Source organism: Bactrocera oleae, chromosome 2 (assembly GCF_042242935.1).
Source record: "Bactrocera oleae isolate idBacOlea1 chromosome 2, idBacOlea1, whole genome shotgun sequence".
NCBI lineage: Eukaryota > Metazoa > Arthropoda > Insecta > Diptera > Tephritidae > Bactrocera > Bactrocera oleae.
In genome coordinates this window covers 32,254,846-32,274,578 of record NC_091536.1, presented here as the reverse complement: position 1 = coordinate 32,274,578, position 19,733 = coordinate 32,254,846, and the positions used below count along the sequence as shown (strand labels likewise).

The following is a 19,733-nucleotide window of genomic DNA, read 5'->3' as shown; positions in this document are numbered from 1 at the left end:
ATGCTTGCATCTGCTCTTTGTATAGTGGATTGTCATGGAAAAGAAACTATAGTTAACTTGTTACCAGTTTTCGAAGACTTTTTAGACAAAGCACCGAAATCACAAACCTTCGGTAACGTTAGACAAGCTGTGGTCATTTTAATGGGAACATTAGCTTGACAATTAGAAGCTGATGATATTCGAATTGAACCTATAGTGCGAAGACTGATTTCAGCTCTGTCAACACCTTCTCAGCAAGTAAAAAAAGCCGTGGCTAATTGCTTACCACATTTAGTTTCATCGGTGAAAGATAAAGCTCCTGAAATTATAAAGAAATTATTGCAACAACTAATAAAATCTGATAAGTATATAATGTCAAAATTAACGACATTTATACAAGAGAAAAAAAATTATAAATCACGGGAAGGTGCCCTTTTTGCTTTTGAAGTATTACGTACAACCCTTGGACGTTTATTTGAGCCTTACATTGTTCATGTACTACCTCATCTATTGCAATGCTTTGGAGACTCTTCTCAATACGTTAGGCAAGCAGCTGATGATACGGCAAAAGTAGTTATAGGTAAACTTTCGGTACATGGAGATAAACTTGTTCTTCCAACGTTACTTAATGCTTTAGATGAACATTCCTGGCGAACGAAGACAGCTTCGGTTGAACTTCTCGGAGCTATGGCAATTTGAGCACCCCAACAATTGTCATCATGTTTAACTACATAGGTCCAAAACTAATCGAAGTACTTGGTGACTCGCATACTGAAGTGCAGGAAGCTGGTGCTGACGCACTCAAAGTAATAGGATCCGTAATAAAAAATCCCGAAATTCAAGCTATCGTTCCTATATTATTAACAGCTTTAGAAGATCCATCAAAAAATACTTCAAATAGTTTGCACAGTTTACTTCAAACAAAATTTGTACATTTTATAGATGCATCATCTTTGGCCCTAATAATGCCTGCGGTTGAGAGAGCATTCATGGATAGATCTACCGAGATTCGAAAAATGGGAGCTCAAATGATAGGTAATATGTACTCTCTTACCGATCAAAAGGATTTAGTGCCATATTTGCCTAATATAATTCCTGGTCTAAAGATGTCTCCTCTTGACCCCGTGCCGGAGGTAAGAGCCATCTCTGCGAGAGCATTAAGAGCTATGGTTCGTGGAATTGGTGAATCTTCATTTGAAGATCTACCACCATGGTTGATGCAAACCTTGACATCAGAATCTAGTAGTGTCGACCGCAGTGGAGCTGCTCACGGTCTTGCCGAACTTGTTGGCGGTTTAGGAGTGCAAAAATTGCATCAATTAATGCCAGATATTATCACAACTGCGGAAAGAACAGGTATTGCCCCACATGTGAAAGATGGATACATAATGATGTTTATATATATGCCAGGGCCTTTCCCTAAGGATTTTACTCCTTATATTGGCCAAATAATTAATCCTATATTAAAAGCATTGGCTGATGAGAATGAGTATGTTCGGGACACGGCATTAAAAGTTGGGCAACGCATAGTGAATTTGTACGCCGAATCAGCAGTGATGCTTCTTCTTCCTGAACTAGAAAAGGGTTTATTTGATGATAACTGGAGAATACGGTTTAGTTCTGTTCAATTATTAGGAGATTTGCTATACAGAATATCGGGCGTATCTGGAAAAATGACTACAGAAACGTCAAGTGAAGATGATAATTTTGGAACCGAACAGTCACATACTGCCATAATAAGATTTTTAGGCGAAGAAAGGCGAAATAGAGTCCTTTCAGGCCTTTATATGGGCCGGAGTGATGTATCACTGCTGGTGCGACAAGCGTCACTGCATGTTTGAAAATTTTTAGTAACAAACACACCACGCACACTAAGGGAAATCTTACCTACATTATTTAGTTTACTATAAGGATGTTTGGCAAGCACCAGCTATGATAAACGTTAAGTTGCTGCGCGAACGTTAGGAGATTTGGTAAGAAAATTGGGAGAGAGAGTACTTCCCGAAATAATACCAATATTAGAGAAGGGACTTAATTTGGAACATCCAGATCAACGTCAAGGAGTTTGCATTGGCCTATCGGAAATAATGACTTCAACTTCTCATGAAATGGTATTGTCGTTCGTTAACAGTCTAGTTCCAACAGTTACAAGAGCTTTATCGGATCCTTTACTTGCGGTGAGAGGAGCCGCGGCAAATACTTTTGAATCTTTACATTCAACTGTTGGCTCACGTGCTTTAGACGACATTTTACCTTCAATGCTTGAGGAGTGACGACCCTGATCCAACTGTTGCAGAATATACATTAGATGGCCTTCGCCAAGTGATGATAATTAAATCTCGAGTAGTATTGCCATATCTTGTTCCCCAATTAACATCAACTCCAGTAAACACAAAAGGCTTTTCCATATTAGTTTCGGTGGCAGGGGACGCATTAACAAAGCACCTTCCAAAAATTCTGGATACTTTGCTACATGCACTTTCCGATGCACAAGGAACTGCCTATGAGTACCAAGAATTAGATTATTGTCAAGCAGTAATACTGTCAGTTACAGACGAAATTGGTGTTCGGACAATTGTCGACACTCTAATGATGTCAACAAAATCTGATTGCATAAATATAAGAAAGTCGGCGTCCAGTTTACTTTGTGTATTCTGTACACACTCTCCAGGTGATTATTCCCAATATGTTCCACAATTGTTACGCAGTTTATTACGCCTAATGGCTGATTCCAATCGCGACATTTTACAAAATTCATGGGAATAAACTCAGTTGTGAAAACTTTAGATCCAACTCAACAAATTACTCTAGTGTGTGACGTTAGACAAGCCGTTCGGTTTGCTTCGAGCAAAATTAAAGGTTCCGAGCTGCCGGGCTTTTGCCTTCCGAAAGGAATTACGCCTCTACTTCCCGTCTTTCGGGAAGCAATTTTGAATGGAATGCCAGATGTTAAAGAAAATGCAGCTGAAGGATTGGGTGAAATACTGTACCGTTAATTCGAATTCTAGGAGATCGCTTTAATGCAGGTGTCAAGGCAGCTGTACTGGAAACATTAGCTATTTTATTGAAAAAAGTTGAAGTCATGTTGAAACAATTTTTACCGCAGTTACAAACAACATTTTTGAAGGGTTTACAAGACTCGAACAGAAGTGTTCGCATGAAAGCTGGGCAAGCAATATCTGAATTGGTTATCATACATTCACGGCCTGATTCAATATCTAATGAAATTCACATTGGGATAAAATCTAATGACGACCCGTCCATGCGAGAAACTATGTTAGCGGCAATACGTTTAAGTATTAATTTAGCTGGAGAAAAAATGTCTGAATGTTTAAAGCTACAATTAAGCGCTACTCTACTAAATATGATAGGACATTCAGAAGGAATTACTCGATCTGCTTCTGCAGGTTGTTTAGGAGCATTTTTGTATTATTTATCGATTCAGCAAGTTGATGATTTATTACAGCTTCATATCTTCGTTGATGCAAATGGTGCCGTATTATTAAAACGCCGACGAACCGCAGTCCTGTTTGTGGCATTGAAAGAGAGTTCTGCAATTATTACTTCAAAATATGAATCCAAGTTGATAGAATTTATCACTTCTAGTATTTCATCAGACAAAATAAATATTGCAAGCAGTGGTGTTCGCGCAATGACGTGTTTATTGCACTTTTATATGTCGAATGATATTATGTTCTCTACAATAATAGTTTCATGCTTTACAAGGGCTATGAATCACAAAAGCAATGAAATAAAACAGATTGTTGCTAAAAGCTGTAATTACTTGGCAAAAATGTTAGCTATTGATAAAATGAGCCCAGATGTTATTAAACAGCTCGTACCAATGCTGGTTAACGGTACCAAAGAAAAAAATGGTTATGTAAAGTCTAATTCTGGGATAGCTTTAGTTTTAATTTTGCATCTCCGTGATAACGATACTACTTTTAGCTATGTTTGTCAACTTTTAGAAGTGGTTGCGAATTTGATGACACAATATTGAATTGAAGTAAAATTATAGATGTAAGAATACACCCTATTAAAATTGTCCGAAATGATTTTGTCTTATGTACTGTAAATGAATAAATTATTTATTTCGAAATAAAAAAATAAAAATATTTTTGTTGTTAAGTTATTGTATTGGACAGATATAATAAAAGATAAACATTCTCGATAAAAAGTTAAAAAATGCCATATCTATGTTAGAAGCGGCATTCGCAGGAAATCCTAAAGCAGTTTCATTACATTTTCATAAGTTATTAATGCAATTATTAAAGTTACTTACATGTCCAATCGCAGCTGAATCGTTGGCAAAACTTTATTTCAAATTTCGAGAAGCATGCTTTGAAGATAGCTTTGACTTGGGTAGAGATATTGCTGTAATGACCGTACGATTAGAAAACCCACGGATAGATTTGCCAAATGAATGGATAACAAACGATTTGAACGAGATCTTCAAAAGTATTTTACTCAACATCCATCAACTCTTAATATACTGTCATCCTGATTGTTTAAATGAGATAAGCCACCCCTTCATATACACACCACTCTACTGTGGTAAAACTGCCACACCCTAATGAAACACACCATACTGCACTCAATATCGAGAACGCTACACATGATTACACCACCACACTCAATCCCTGAGTACAACATGCACAAACACAACTAACTACTACGAACCTGCGCGCTACCTTTTTCGACGTATTTTTAATTCGTTATATAAACCTTTTCCATATAACACCGATCCTGGCGATTAACTTATTTTTCGTATTTGGTGCTTCTTTTTACATCGGCCACCGAATTCATTGTGTCTACAACATTAAATAGACTGATGGACATAAAAATACATCAAACACTCTATTTAGCGCACCGTCCTTCACATATACATTCGAGTTTTAAAACGAGCGTTTGCGACAAATTTCGTAGTGAACAGCGAAAAATTGTTGTTGATTGGTATTCAATTGATTGAATGTCATATTGAAATTAGAGGCTTTACGGTGTTTGGTGAAGTGACAGACTACAACCATCCAAAGTACATGCCTCGTTTAGAAATGTCGAAATTACTACTCATTTTTATAAATATGTACCAAGGCAGAGTTGAAACACAAGCCGTAGGTGCACTTTTGTAAGTGGCAAACTTAAGTTCTGGGGAAGACTACTGTGCATATGCTACTAACGATGAGATAGAGGGACTCACTTCAATTGTGGATTGCTAAATATTACACTTCGGGTGAAAATCGCATATTAGCTTCAGATTTGTGGGAATCGGCTAAATTTGTACCACCGGAATTAGATGATGTACTTTTGCTTGTCACACATAAGGAGCTTTGTATACAAAAAGCTGCTTCTGCTTCTCTTGTGAAATTACTTTCCACTAATCATCAACAGGTAAAATATACAGCAAAATCTTTATTCGATATATACAGAGAAAAATTGACCATGATTCCTCCTTAATTGGATCAATTCGATCGAGAAATTTTTCCTGCTATAAATAAATAGGTGCCTCGAAGAGGAATTGGCATATCAAGATCACAGGTTTCCAAATTTTTTGATGTTGACGACGTTAACGAAATTATGCAATTTATGGTAGCGCAAGGATTTAGAGATCGTAATGAAACTGTCCATAAAGAAATGCTTGCATCTGCTCTTTGTATAGTGGATTGTCATGGAAAAGAAACTATAGTCAACTTGTTACCAGTTTTCGAAGACGTTTTAGACAAAGCACCGAAATCACAAACCTTCGATAACGTTAGACAAGCTGTGGTCATTTTAATGGGATCATTAGCTCGACACTTGGAAGCTGATTATATTAGAATTGAACCGATAGTGCGAAGACTAATTTCAGCTCTGTCAACACCTTCTCAGCAAGTACAAGAAGCTGTGGCTAATTGCTTACCACATTTAGTTTCATCGGTGAAAGATAAAGCTCCTGAAATTATAAAGAAATTATTGCAACAACTTATGAAATCTGATAAGTATGGAGAGCGGAGGGGTGCAGCTAATGGAATTGCGGGCATTGTGAAAGGCTTGGGATTTTCGTCATTGAAACAATTCGATATAACGTCAACATTAACGAAATTTGTACAAGAGAAAAAATCATAAATCAATGGAAGGTGCACTTTTTGCTTTTGAAGTATTATGTACAACCCTTGGACATTTATTTGAGCCTTACATTTTTCATGTACTACCTCATCTATTGCAATACTTTGGAGACTCTTCTCAATACGTTAGGAAAGCAGCTGATGATACGGAAAAAGTAGTTATAGGTAAACTTTCGGCACATGGAGATAAGCTTGTTCTTCCATCGTTACTTAATGCTTTTGATGAACATTCCTGGCGAACGAAGACAGCTTCGGTTGAACTTCTCGGAGCTATGGCATTTTGTGCACCCAAACAATTGTCATCATGTTTACCTAACATAGTTCCAAAACTAATCGAAGTACTTGGTGACTCGCATACTAAAGAGCAGGAAGCTGGTGCTGACGCATTCAAAGTAATAGGATCCGTAATAAAAAGATCCCGAAATTCAAGCTATCGTTCCTATATTATTGACAGCTTTAGAAGATCCATCAAAAAATACTTCAAATTGTTTGCACAGTTTACTTCAAACAAAATTTGTACATTTTATAGATGCACCATCTTTGGCCCTAATAATGCCTGTGGTTGAGAGAGCATTCATGGATAGATCTACCGAGACTCGAAAAATGGCAGCTCAAATCATAGGTAATATGTACTCTCTTACCGATCAAAAGGATTATGTGACATATATGCCTAATATAATTCCTTGTCTAAAGATGTTTCTTCTTGATCCCGTGCCGGAGGTTAGAGCCATCTCTGCAAGAGCATTAGGAGCTATGGTTCGTGGAATAGGTGAATCTTCATTTGAAGATCTAATAATACCATGGTTGGTGCAAACCTTGACATCAGAATCTAGCAGTGTCCACCGCAGTGGAGCTGCCCAAGGTCTTGCCGAAGTGGTTGGCGGTTTAGGAGTGCAAAAGTTGCATCAATTAATGCCAGATATTATCACAACTGCGGAAAGAACAGATATTGCCCCACATGAGAAAGATGGATAAACAATGATGTTTATATATATGAGAGGGCCTTTCCCTAAGGATTTTTACTCCTTATATTGGCCAAATAATTAATCCTATATTAAAAGCATTGGCTGATGGGAATGAGCATAATCGGGACACAGCATTAACAGCTGGGCAACGCCTAGTGAATTTGTACGCCGAATCAGCAGTGATGCTTCTTCCTTCTGAACTAGAGAAGGGTTTATTTGATGATAACTGGAGAATACGGTTTAGTTCAGTTCAATTATTAGGATATTTGCTATACATAATATCGGGCGTATCTGGAAAAATGACTACAGAAATGGCAAGTAAAGATGATAATTTTGGAACCGAACAGTCACATACTGCCATAATAAGATTTTTAGGCGAAGAAAGGCGAAATAGAGTTCTTTCAGGCCTTTATATGGGCCGGAGTGATGTATCCTACATCTTTGGAAAGTCGTAGTAACAAACACACCACGCACACTAAAGGAAGACTTACCTACATTTTTTAGTTTACTATAAGGATGTTTGGCAAGCACCAGCTATGATAAACGTTAAGTTGCTGCGCGAACGTTAGGAGATTTGGTGAGAAAATTGGGAGAGAGAGTACTTCCCGAAATAATACCAATATTAGAGAAGGGACTTAATTCGGAACATCCAGATCAAAGTCAAGGAGTTTGCATTGGCCTATCGGAAATAATGACCTCAACTTCTAAAAAAATGGTATTGTCGTTCGTTAACAGTCTAGTTCCAACAGTAAGAAAAGCTTTATCGGATCCTTTACCTGAGGTGAGAGGAGCCGCGGCAAAAACTTTTGAATCTTTACATTCAACTGTTGGCTCACGTGCTTTAGACGATATTTTACCTTCAATGCTTGAGAAGTGACGACCCTGATCCAACTGTTGCAGAATATACATTAGATGGCCTTCGCCAAGTGATGACAATTAAATCTCGAGTGGTATTGCCATATCTTGTTCCCCAATTAACATCAACTCCAGTAAATACAAAAGCCCTTTCCATATTAGTTTCGGTGGCAGGGGATGCATTAACAAAGTACCTTCCAAAAATTCTGGATGCTTTGCTACATGCACTTTCCGATGCACAAGGAACTGCCTATGAGTACCAAGAATTAGATTATTGTCAAGCAGTAATACTGTCAGTTACAGACGAAATCGGTGTTCGGACAATTGTCGACACTCTCAAATTGCTCTAGTGTGTGAAGTTAGACAAATTGTTCGGTTTGCATCGAGTGAAATTAAAGGATCCGAGCTGCCGGGCTTTTGCCTTCAGAAAGGAATTACGCCTCTACTTCCCGTCTTTCGAGAAGCAATTTTGAATGGAATGCCAGATGGTACAGAAAATGCAGCTGAAGGATTAGGTGAAATTATTGCTCAATCTTTACAGCCATCTGTTGTTCAAATAACTGGACCGTTAATTCGAATTCTAGGAGATCGCTTTAATGCAGGTATCAAGGCAGCTGTACTGGAAACATTAGCTATTTTATTGAAAAAAGTTGGAGTCATGTTGAAACAATTCGCATGAAAGCTGGGCAAGCAATATCTGAATTGGTTATCATACATTCACAGCCTGATTCAATATTTAATGAAATTCACAATACGTGAAACTATGTTAGCGGCAATACGTTTAAGTATTAATTTAGCTGGAGAAAAATGTCTGAATGTTTAAAGCTACAATTAAGCGCTACTCTACTAAATATGATAGGAAATTCAGAAGAAATTACTCGATATGCTTCTGCAGGTTGTTCAGGAGCACTTTTGAAATATTTATCGATTCAACAAGTTGATGATTTATTAGAGCTTCATATCTTCGTTGCTGGAAATGGTGACGTATTATTAAAACACGGACGAACCGCAGTCCTGTTTGTGGCATTGAAAGAGAGTTCTGTAATTATTACTTCGAAATATGAATCCAAGTTGATAGAATTTATCACTTCTAGTATTTCATCAGACAAAATAAATATTGCAAGCAGTGGTGTTTGCGCAATGACGCGTTTGTTGCACTTTTATATGTCGAATGATATATTGTTCTCTCCAATAATAGTTTCATGCCTTACAAGGGCTATGAATCACAAGAGCAACGAAATAAAACAGATTGTTGCTAAAAGCTGTAATTACTTGGCAAAAACGTTAGCTATTGATAAGATGAGCCCAGATGTTATTAAACAGCTCGTGCCAATGCTAGTTAACGCTTGAAGCTTGAAGTACTCCTACTTGAATTCTCCGAAATGATTTTGTCTTATGTGCTGTAAATGAATAATTAATTAATTGCATAATAAAAAAGACAGAGATTATATAATAATAATCAAAGATAAACTAGTTGGCGTCATTGTAAAGTTATTATTAAAAATTGTCTTTTTGATCTGATTTATTTTAAATATAATAGACATATATGTATATGTATTAGAAAGTAGAATTAAACTCTCGTATAGTAGTGCTCTTAGGTCTGCGAATTTTTTCGGATTTGCTAGATTTTTCGAGCCTGCACAAGGTCTTACGGATTTATACCGGGATTTTGAACGTTTCATGTCAACAGATCTATTTTCTTTATATTGGATATATAATATGAATTCGGAAGGAATCGCATATCGGTTGCTCTTTTCAATTAGCGAAGATAAAAAATAACTGAGCGCAGTGACCTCTAAAGTAAGAGCTCCCTTGCTCCCTTTTCTCCTATCTTTCTAGTGCTCTCTTACACTCAATCAATGGTTCTGCGTATATAGTATTGCTGAATTAGAAGTTTGATTAACAGAAATTTGCAACGTGCAAAACTGAAAAAAATTTGCTTGAATAACTTTGAAAATCATTCAATACTTAAGTAGCAGCAAGTAGCCTTATGTTATATGTATTACGAGTTTAGTCGAATGGAAAATATATTTAAAAAAGTAACTTCCTGCTATTTAAAAGAAGATTATGTCGACAAAACCGATGGGAGGTTTGCAGAACTCAACAGAATGACAAAAGATAATTAGTTGAATTGGGAGCCTTGTGAAATGTGTATATTGGGCCAAAAGTAACTGTAGATTTAAATCGATCCAAAACTCAATGTGATAAATCAAGAGAACGATTCCTTCCGTGAACAATGCAGACAATTTTAAATAACTTTGGCTACAAAAATCAACAAGAGTTTCCCATTTGCTGAAAAAGACGTTTAGTTGCTGCCTTTTAATATCCAAATAATTTGCAAACACGAAATATTGCAAAATTTGCTAATTTTTTGCAGTGATACGATTGTTTCAGAATGGCGTAAACCCTCCGAATTTCGGGGAGAACGAAACTGCTACAACACTTGGCAATGGTTGCCAAGAGCTTCCACTAGTTTCGAAATTAGTTCTTTCACATTCTTCGCTAATTGCATGAGCATTTTTATCGCAAATCCATTTAAATAAAATACAAAGCGCAACAATTTGTCAACAGAGACATTTTCAGTAATTCTTCACAGTAAAGTTGTGCAAATCGATTTTCGATGTTAAAATAATATATAGTGTGAAGACTTCTCCAGAAGACTTTTTAAGTTATTATATAGTTTCTATCGCGGGCTTTGAGAGTGGGGACAGAGTCAAGAAATTTCTGACGGAAATACATCTAACACGATCACAAAGTATGCGTAAAATGTTTGCGTTTCTGTTAGGCGTATTTCCACATATCTCAAGCGGAACAAATCAATTGAAGAGACAGCAGGGTGATTCAAAAATAATAATATTTAAGATAAACATTTTTTGATAGCAAATAAAAATATGGAATTTAATAAAAATTTAATTAATAAAAATAAATTATTTAATATTTGGAATAATAATATTTTTTCATACCAAATAACACATCCCTGCATTGTTCTCCAAACTCGTATAAATACAATACAAATTAGAGGACAATGCAAAAGGCTCAACAGCACCAATATAGCTCGTCAATCTAATAAGAACGAATCGGCAGCCAGGAATATACATATCAACACCGACGGACAAAAAAGGCGCGAAACCAGATCGCCCCAGCAGCACAACAACAACAGCAGCAGCACCAAAACCTACGCGGGAATATCAACCTACATCAGGCTATATTAAATTTATATTTATATTTAAGTCTATACTTACAAATAACACATAAATTGCATTCTACATATAGCCCCTAACAACCACACACAAAAATACTCAATTGGATCAATCAATCAGGATTTTTATATTCACCTACCCAATCAACTCACTTGGAATTAAAAGCAGTAAGGAATACATACGTGGAAAAAAATTGTGAGTACATAAACTAAAATTAAAAAAAAAACATATAATTTAAAGATTGCAACATAATACTCGTCTGCATAGGGATGCCTCATCCCGCTCCCGCAAGGCTCAAGAACCTCAAACCCGCCTCTTGATTCCAACAATAATAGTACCCCTTAACCCCAATACAAATCCGCAACCCTCTTACTGCCCACTGAAAGTAAAACCCAAGACCCACACAACTCAAGTAGGAAGCAGATTTTGCAAGTTACTGCCATAGTGCAAGTTCTTTACAACTTGCGAACTCACCCTTCGTTTACCATCAAAAAAGGAGTTTAAGATAAGAACCCACGCGTTTATCTTAAAAACTTTAACCGATAACTTAACCACTCACTCACTTGATATAATAATTTTCAATAAAGAATTCGGTTTTAGCTTAGCTGACCCTCACTTCTATAATCCAGACTTGTCGACATCCTTATCGAAAGTTATCTGTACCCACAAATAATTCACAGTGGCGCAAGAAATTGAATTCGGTTGCATTCTTTCCGGAGCCGCACCTGAAAAACCCATCTCACCCTCAAAATTGTCATTTTTCAATAAGATGACCCTAGGCAAGTTACTCACAGAATTTTCGGATGTTGAAAAAGTTCCGAAAAAGCCTCTACCCTCAACTTCGGATATACTATGTAAGTACAAGTAAGGAAGGGCTAAGTTCGGATGCAACCGAACATTTTATACTCTCGCAAAGTTAAATGGTATATTCGTTTGAGACTTCTTATATATATTTTAATAATTAGAAGTAGGAACTGTTGCCATAGTTATTTACTTTTCACTCACAGTGAAAATAATTAGAGCAATTTGTAAACTAAATTTACTCAAATTAAGAGAAATCGTTCTTGTGTTTTTTGTATACGCTTATAATTGATTTTATATAGAATGCATTACAACTGTATTGAGAAGTATGAAAAGAAATCGTTTTTGGACAATGAACAACATTTTTTATTTATTATATCGATATTATTATACGTGTTTAGCTTAAAAATAATAAATATTAACAACTTTAAAAATGATATAATATTATTATATTGATTTGCATATAATATTTACAATATTAAACATAAATTTTTATATAGATTCTTATACATATATCCATATTATATTTCTTTTTTCCTTATACTATTTAATTTCTATCATATATTTATACAATAATGTCATATATAATAACAAATTATATATAATTTAAATTTTCTTAAGTAGATTATTTACATATTTTTCTTAAAATTGTCTTAAAACCTATTGTCAAAATTCCTATACCATTCCAATTCGATTATATTTGGAAAAAAAATGAAGACCTATTGCACTAAGTCTGGAAACTTTAGTTCGAAATTGAGACACAAATACTGTCATGATAGCTGTGGACTGTCTCAAAAGTAATTGCATTTACACGGAAAGGATCCATGTTTGAAAATGCCCAATCAAGTTGTGTACCGGCAGGTGTAGTTGAATATTCTGCACCAAGCAGGGAACTGAAGTTTTTTTCTTGGAGTAGATTTCTTATTGCAGTCCCTGTAGACATTAAACAAACGTTAAAATCTCCAACAATTAGCACATTTTGATTGCCTAACTCAGAAGTAAGGACTTCCTGAAGTTCTACAATTAATTGTCTGACAGAGAAAGCTGAATTTCTATATAGAACCAGAGTATTAATATTGAAATATTTAAACAAAACCGCTTCTAAAACTTTGCGGCCTGAATAAATTTTCTTTACAGCCTTTGATTCTGTAGAGCAGTGGTTCTCAAACTTTTTTAATTACGGAACCCTTTTGGGAAGCAAAATACTTGATGGAACCCTACAATAAAACAATTGTTTTTATAAGTGTATTCTTTATTAATCAGCATAATAAAAGTAAAATGTAACAGTGACTAATTATTATTTACTTCACCACTTGGCAAGGACGATAATATAAAACTTTAAAAAAGAAAAATTCTAACTAGTGGGAGGTATGAAACTGTTTTTTATTGTTCATCAATTGCTTGATATCAGCTTTGATGGAAGAAAGTTGGAGTCTTATATCAGCTTCGGAGTCCAGTCTATTGCGATATTTTGTTTTTGTGGCTGCATAAGTAGAAAATCCTGTTTCGCACAAATATGTAGTTGGGAACGGGAGAAGAAACACTGTTACCTGTTTGCCTTGCAACGATAAATTCAATTCGTTAAGTTTTTGAAAGATATCCGCCATAAAAGACAATCGAAACAACCAATTTTTTATTATACAAACGGTCCTTCAAATTAGAAGAAGTATCTGCTGAAAGAAACATTTGTAACTCGGCTCTGAGTTCAAATAGCATTGTTAAAGTTTTACCCCGAGACAGCCATCGCACTTCTGTATGGAGCAGCAGTGTTTTATGTTTGCTGCCATAATCTGCACACAATAATGAGAACAGGATTGTAGTGGTCGTGATTTGATAAAATTAATTATTTTTACAGCTTCATCCATAACTAATTTTAGATTTGACGGCATTTGCTTCATCGCAAGTGCTTGTCTATGCAGAATACAATGACTGGAACTACAATTAGGTGCTTTATTTTTCATTCGTGACACTGCTCCAGCTGTTTTACCTGTCATCGCCTTGGCTCCATCTGTACAAATGTCAATACAATTGTTCCAACTGAGATTATTTTCTTCAAAGAATATATTCATTTTATTAAAAATTTCTTCCCCGGTAGTGTTTGTAAGCAGCGGTGAACACATAAGCTTGTCTTCTTCAAAAAAACTTTTATATGGATATCTCACAATAACCAGCAGGATAGCCAAACCAGCGACATCAGTCGACTCGTCCATTTGCAAGGCGACTCGTGTATTTTGTAGACGTGTAACTAGTTCTTGTTTGACGTAGCTTGCCAGATCATGGATTCGTCGTGAAACAGTATCGTTTGATAGCGGAACAGTAGATAGATGCTTTGCAGATTTTTCATCGAGCATACATTTTGTTATGTCTAATACGCATGGTTTTGTTAAATTCTCAGCGATAGTGTGCGCTTCACCTGCTTGTGCAATGCGATAGCTAACTAAATATGATGTCTCCGTGGCCTTTTCGTTGATAGTTTGTGTTACATGCATCATATTTCTTTCCGTGCGCACTGCTTTTGAACATTCAGCGTTATTAGAAGATGTTGTTGCAACACGTTTAACACCTTTAAGCCAACGTTCCATTCTTCTTTATTTATAATGTTACACGTCAGGATAGTGGGGTTTAAATAATGCACAATCGTTACTGCGTATAAGAGACTAAATTTAGCACCTACAGTGAAGAAATATACCGATAAAACTGAGACAACATAATACAGCAGGCAGTAAAACAATGAACACTAGTTTCTCGCTAGCGAGCTTTTAAGTAGGTAGTAACTTATCGCTCCGATCGCTAATAGTCAACTGACGACCGCGACGCGCAATCTCCGCTTTTATACTTAGTCCTAGACTCGATCTCGAATATTCTCAAAAATACTCGAGTCGGCACCTTTGATAAACAAAAAGCAAAAATAAAAACAGAAATTTAAAAATAGCGTTGAAAACAATATCGACTTTATTCTTTAAAAGTTGGAGGCGAAAGTCGCTTGTTGACAACTATAGCGCTAATTCAGAGGCGGCTTTTATCAAAGAAACTGCGCGCACACAAGTATACTTTAAGTTTGCTGCTGGCGATATACCTATAGCCAGCGGCAAACTTAAGTACGTTCGAAAAGTAGCGTCATCCGTAAAACATAATACAAAATATTTTTTATTTAATTGTAACAACAAAAAATGTGTATGTATTTGGGTAAAACTATGACACATTATAAGTTTTGTTGTCACATGGGAAAGGGTACGCGCATTCCACAGACTGGCAAACTTAGAGTGAACGGGTTGTACAAGTATAAAATTGATGATACCAAACTTATGACATTTTGTATCAGCTATAGTAACACATGTTCGTACAAATACAAATAAAAAATAAATAACGTTCATAGCGTGAGGTGTTTTGATTTTTTTTTCTAAATTCTTGTGGAACCCCGACAGAGGTATCACGGAACCCTAGGGTTCCGCGGAACACACTTAGAGTATAGCTGCTATAGAGCAAGCAATACTATGCTTTGCATATATTATAATGCCCCGTTTATTTCTGTTTGTTGTTTCCGTGCTATCTATCCTCAGCTCGTTAATTGGAGTAAATCCTGGTATATAAAAAGTTTCGCAAGGATAACTCCAAGTTTCTACAAAACATAAAATATCTGAAGATAGCATCAAACAGTCGCTTTTTATATCATTAATGTGAGCGTGAAGACTCTGAACATTATGGAATAAAATTTGATGTCCTGATGTTCGGGAAATCATAAAATTGAAACTTGTTGTCAAAGCTTTATTTGTGTTCAATTCCCTCAGTTCCTAAATACGGGATCCGATTCAGAAAATTTGTTAGGAAGAATAAAATTTCCTATGATGAAAACTCGACTACAAGCGACATATATTGAACTTCTAGGCATTCTGGGTCGAGTATGAACTACAACTTTATTATATGTGGCACCCTGACTTTTATGAATAGTTATTCCCTCAGCCGGAACAACTGGAAACTGATTTCTTTCAATTGAAATTTGTTCATTTCTTTTATATTGAAAAGATTTTAGAACTTTTTCAATTGGTGTCCAAGAACTTTCTAGAGGATGAGGCTTTTTTGATCTTGGTATCAAACCAACAGAAGGTTCCAAAAATTTAAACCACAGAATTGTTGGAAAAGAACAATGGAAATCAATTTGCATAAGTTGTCCAGCTGCCCCATTAACCAAGCCATCAAACGTGTTTATGTACACTGTAATCATATATTTGGCGAAGGTTTTTAGTGTCAATTCATAGGGCAGTCCCGGCGTTTCAGAAATTTTGAAAAGTTTAACTCTTTCCAAAATATTATCATTTTCATTTATACCAATTCCTTTAACTGAGCCTTTTGCAGTTGAAAGGAAAGCTTCTGTTGGGAATGCGACTGAGCTTAAGGGCATTGAAATTATATGGCATCATCGGGAACTTCTTCGAAATTAACTACTCGAGTTTCAATGAGTGATATGTCCTCATTTGTCATAGTACCAGATGCCATATGGTTTAATGTAATTGCAAAGGCCTGATCCTCCCGTTGTCTCATTATCTCTGTTAATTCAAAGTATTTAAATAACTCCCACAAAGGGGAACCAACTAAAGTGCTGTAGTCATCATTGGGATTAGGAGAGAATATCCACCTATCTCCAACAGGTGAGAGTTGCTTCAAATCACCAAACATTATGATCGGTATACCACCGAAGGGCTGTCTGTTTTGAAAATTTGTTTTAATCTCGCATCAACAGAGCTAAACATACGAGCACCTACTATCGATATTTCATCAATTATGATTAATTTTAAATCGATAAGTCTGGAATACAATGAATTAACTGTGTCATTTCTAAGTGGCCTCAACTCTCTATTTAACTGATTAACAGGTAAAGAGAATATTGAATGAAGGGTCATTCCACCTATTCCGAATGTTGCTTTACCCGTAGGTGCGCAAAGAAGAACTTTTAAGGAACTTGGATTGGATCCAGGTGTAGAATTGTAACGGTGATTAAGAGCTTGATATATTGCAGATATCCAACGACTCTTTCCTACACCTGCACCGCCGCCAATGAACTCATAAAATGGGAGATTTGTTTTTAGGTGCTGCATCAAATGTGTCAAATAGGTTCGTTGCTTAGTACTTAGACTTTGAACTAAAGAAAACTGGAATTAAAGGGGGTAGTTTAATAAGTCTAATATTGCAATCAGATTAAGTGCCATTATCTGTTGAATCTTCGCCATGCAAGTCCAGCAAATTTATATTTGGGTTTATTTCTGGAACACACTCTGAACTCATTTTCCACGATAGGTATTTCATTTTGAGCCTCTTCGTCCAAGTCTATTTCATTATAAAGACTTTCTAGAACATTTTCAAGTTCTCTTTGCTCAAAAACATCATATTTTCTTTGATTTTCCTCAATTAGAATACAATGTGTTATGCAAGTCTGCTCATTATCGTTTTCAATGAGATCTTGCTGTTCATTCCGCCAAGGATAGTAAAGCATTAACATTTCGCGGAAATACTCAACTCTGGCCAAATCTAGGTTAAACCTTCTATACCGAATAATACAAGGTTTGGTACGTTTTTTCACAAAACCGCTACCGTCTTTAAGAGGCATGACAACCCCGCTTTCTGGTAAATTATCGTCTTCCCTCTCTTCTTCTTCATGATCACTATCTTGTGCGCTTCTACTAGATTTAAAATATTTATACCTAGATGCAAAATCAGCTAAACAAAGAGTGTCTAACTGATCGGATCTTTGAACATAACGGTCTAAAATACCGGCTACGAATATTTCAGTCGAACCTGAAGGAAGGTTCTGAAGTTCCGCTCTAGGTTTTACCGTTCGAACACGTTCCTCAGGTCGAGAGGTATTTATAAATATTTCTGCATTACTTGCTTCCGAAAGATGGAGCCCAATGCAGCAATATACTGCTTCTTGTGCAGATATTTCTGTGCCTGATTTAAATTTGTGACCTATATGTTTAAGTTTTGGCTTAATAGTATAATTTCCAGCATTTACCTCTGATATAGCTTCATTTAAGAGCCTAGAAATTCCCCTGTTAGACTTGTTAATATAATTAATTATATAAGAACTGCAAAGCTTCCATAATCTTTGCGGGGCGTATGGTATCGATCATGTAATCATGATTGTATTCCAAACGCCTTCTTAAGTGGATTTGTATAACATGAGCCTCATCAAAGGACCTTGGTATAGATGTCACAATATTGTTAACAGAAATTGGTATATTAACAACAGCACCTTTGATCAAACTCTGACCTTGATATCGGATAACGGACGGATTGTCATAAAAGGCAATCTAGGCATTTTGAGACGTTCTTCAATTGAGGTTAAACCTTTCAAACAATCCGGTATTCCAGGAAAGTCTAGACCGTTAGCTAAACATATTTTTGGAACGTTCATTTTAACAATCGCATTTTTGCAAGTAGCAATTTGCGAACTTGGTGTGAAAACCATAAGCTGCCGCAGCAAATACATATTTCAGTAGGGCCCTTATTTATATTATGGAAACAAATGTTTTTGAAATCTGTTAAATTACCACTATTATCAGTTTCTATAACATTATTTTCTCTCGTTAATCGGATTCGTTGGAAATGCCTTTGGTTTTCAATTTGTCTTTTGAGTGGGTTATCTCTACGCAGGCGAACGTGACCTTGTCTAAGACGTCTCTGATTCAAAATTTCTTCCCTCATACCCCTCCTACTAAGCTGTCAACCTTGTGTTTCTCTATCACGCTCCTCTCTCCTTATTTCAGGATTTCTTCTTGCATGTTCCCTTTGCATTTGATCACGAATGCGCTCTAAATTCCGATACTCAGGATTTCTTGCGCGAAGTTCTCTATGATCCCTAGTGTTCCTACTTTGTTCATCATACCGTACCTCAGGATTTTCTCGACGAGATCTATGACCTCGAGTATTTCTTATTTGCTCTTCAGAGCGAATTTGGGGATCTTGCCGCCTTGTTCTATGTTGAACAGTATATGCAACTTGCTCAACTGATTGAACCTCGGGGTCTTCACGCCGAGACCTATGACCTCGAGTATCTCTTATTTGCTCTTTAGAGCGAATTTGCGGATGTTGCCGCCTTGTTCTATGTTGAACAGTATTTGCCACTTGCTCAACAGATTGAACCTCGGGGTCTTCACGCCCGGACCTATGACCTCGAGTATCTCTTATTTGCTCTTCAGAGCGAATTTGCGGATCTTGCCGCCTTGTTCTATGTTAAACAGTATTTGCAACTTGCTCAACAGATCGAACCTCGAGGTCTTCACACCGATACTTATGACCTCGAGTATCTCTTATTTGCTGCTCAGAGCTAATTTGCGGATCTTGCCGCCTTGTTCTATGTTGAACAGTATTTGCAACTTGCTCAACAGATCGAACCTCGGGGTCTTCACGCCGAGACTTATGACCTCGAGTATCTCTTATTTGCTCTTCAGAGCTAATTTGCGAATCTTGCCGCCTTGTTCTATGTTGAACAGTATTTGCAACTTACTCAACAGATTGAACCTCGGGGTCTTCACGCCAAGACCTATGACCTCGAGTATTTCTTATTTGCTCTTCAGAGCGAATTTCGGGATCTTGCCGCCTTGTTCTATGTTGAACAGTATATGCAACTTGCTCAACTGATTGAACCTCGGGGTCTTCACGCCGAGACTTATGACCTCGAGTATCTCTTATTTGCTCTTCAGAGCTAATTTGCGGATCTTGCCGCCTTGTTCTATGTTGAACAGTATTTGCAACTTGCTCAACAGGTCGAACCTCGGGGTCTTCACGCCGAGACCTATGACCTCGAGTATCTCTTATTTGCTCTTCAGAGCGAATTT

At 36.5% G+C, this 19,733-nt stretch overlaps 3 pseudogenes; all 3 read left to right on the top strand.

The window, feature by feature from the left end:
• On the top strand, positions 1 to 3,979 carry LOC118681464 (stalled ribosome sensor GCN1-like; annotated as a pseudogene).
• Positions 3,980 to 5,528: 1,549 nt separating this feature from the next.
• On the top strand, positions 5,529 to 8,250 carry LOC138855761 (stalled ribosome sensor GCN1-like; annotated as a pseudogene).
• Positions 8,251 to 8,261: 11 nt separating this feature from the next.
• LOC138858893 (stalled ribosome sensor GCN1-like) lies at positions 8,262 to 9,294 on the top strand (annotated as a pseudogene).
• Positions 9,295 to 19,733: the final 10,439 nt, after the last annotated feature.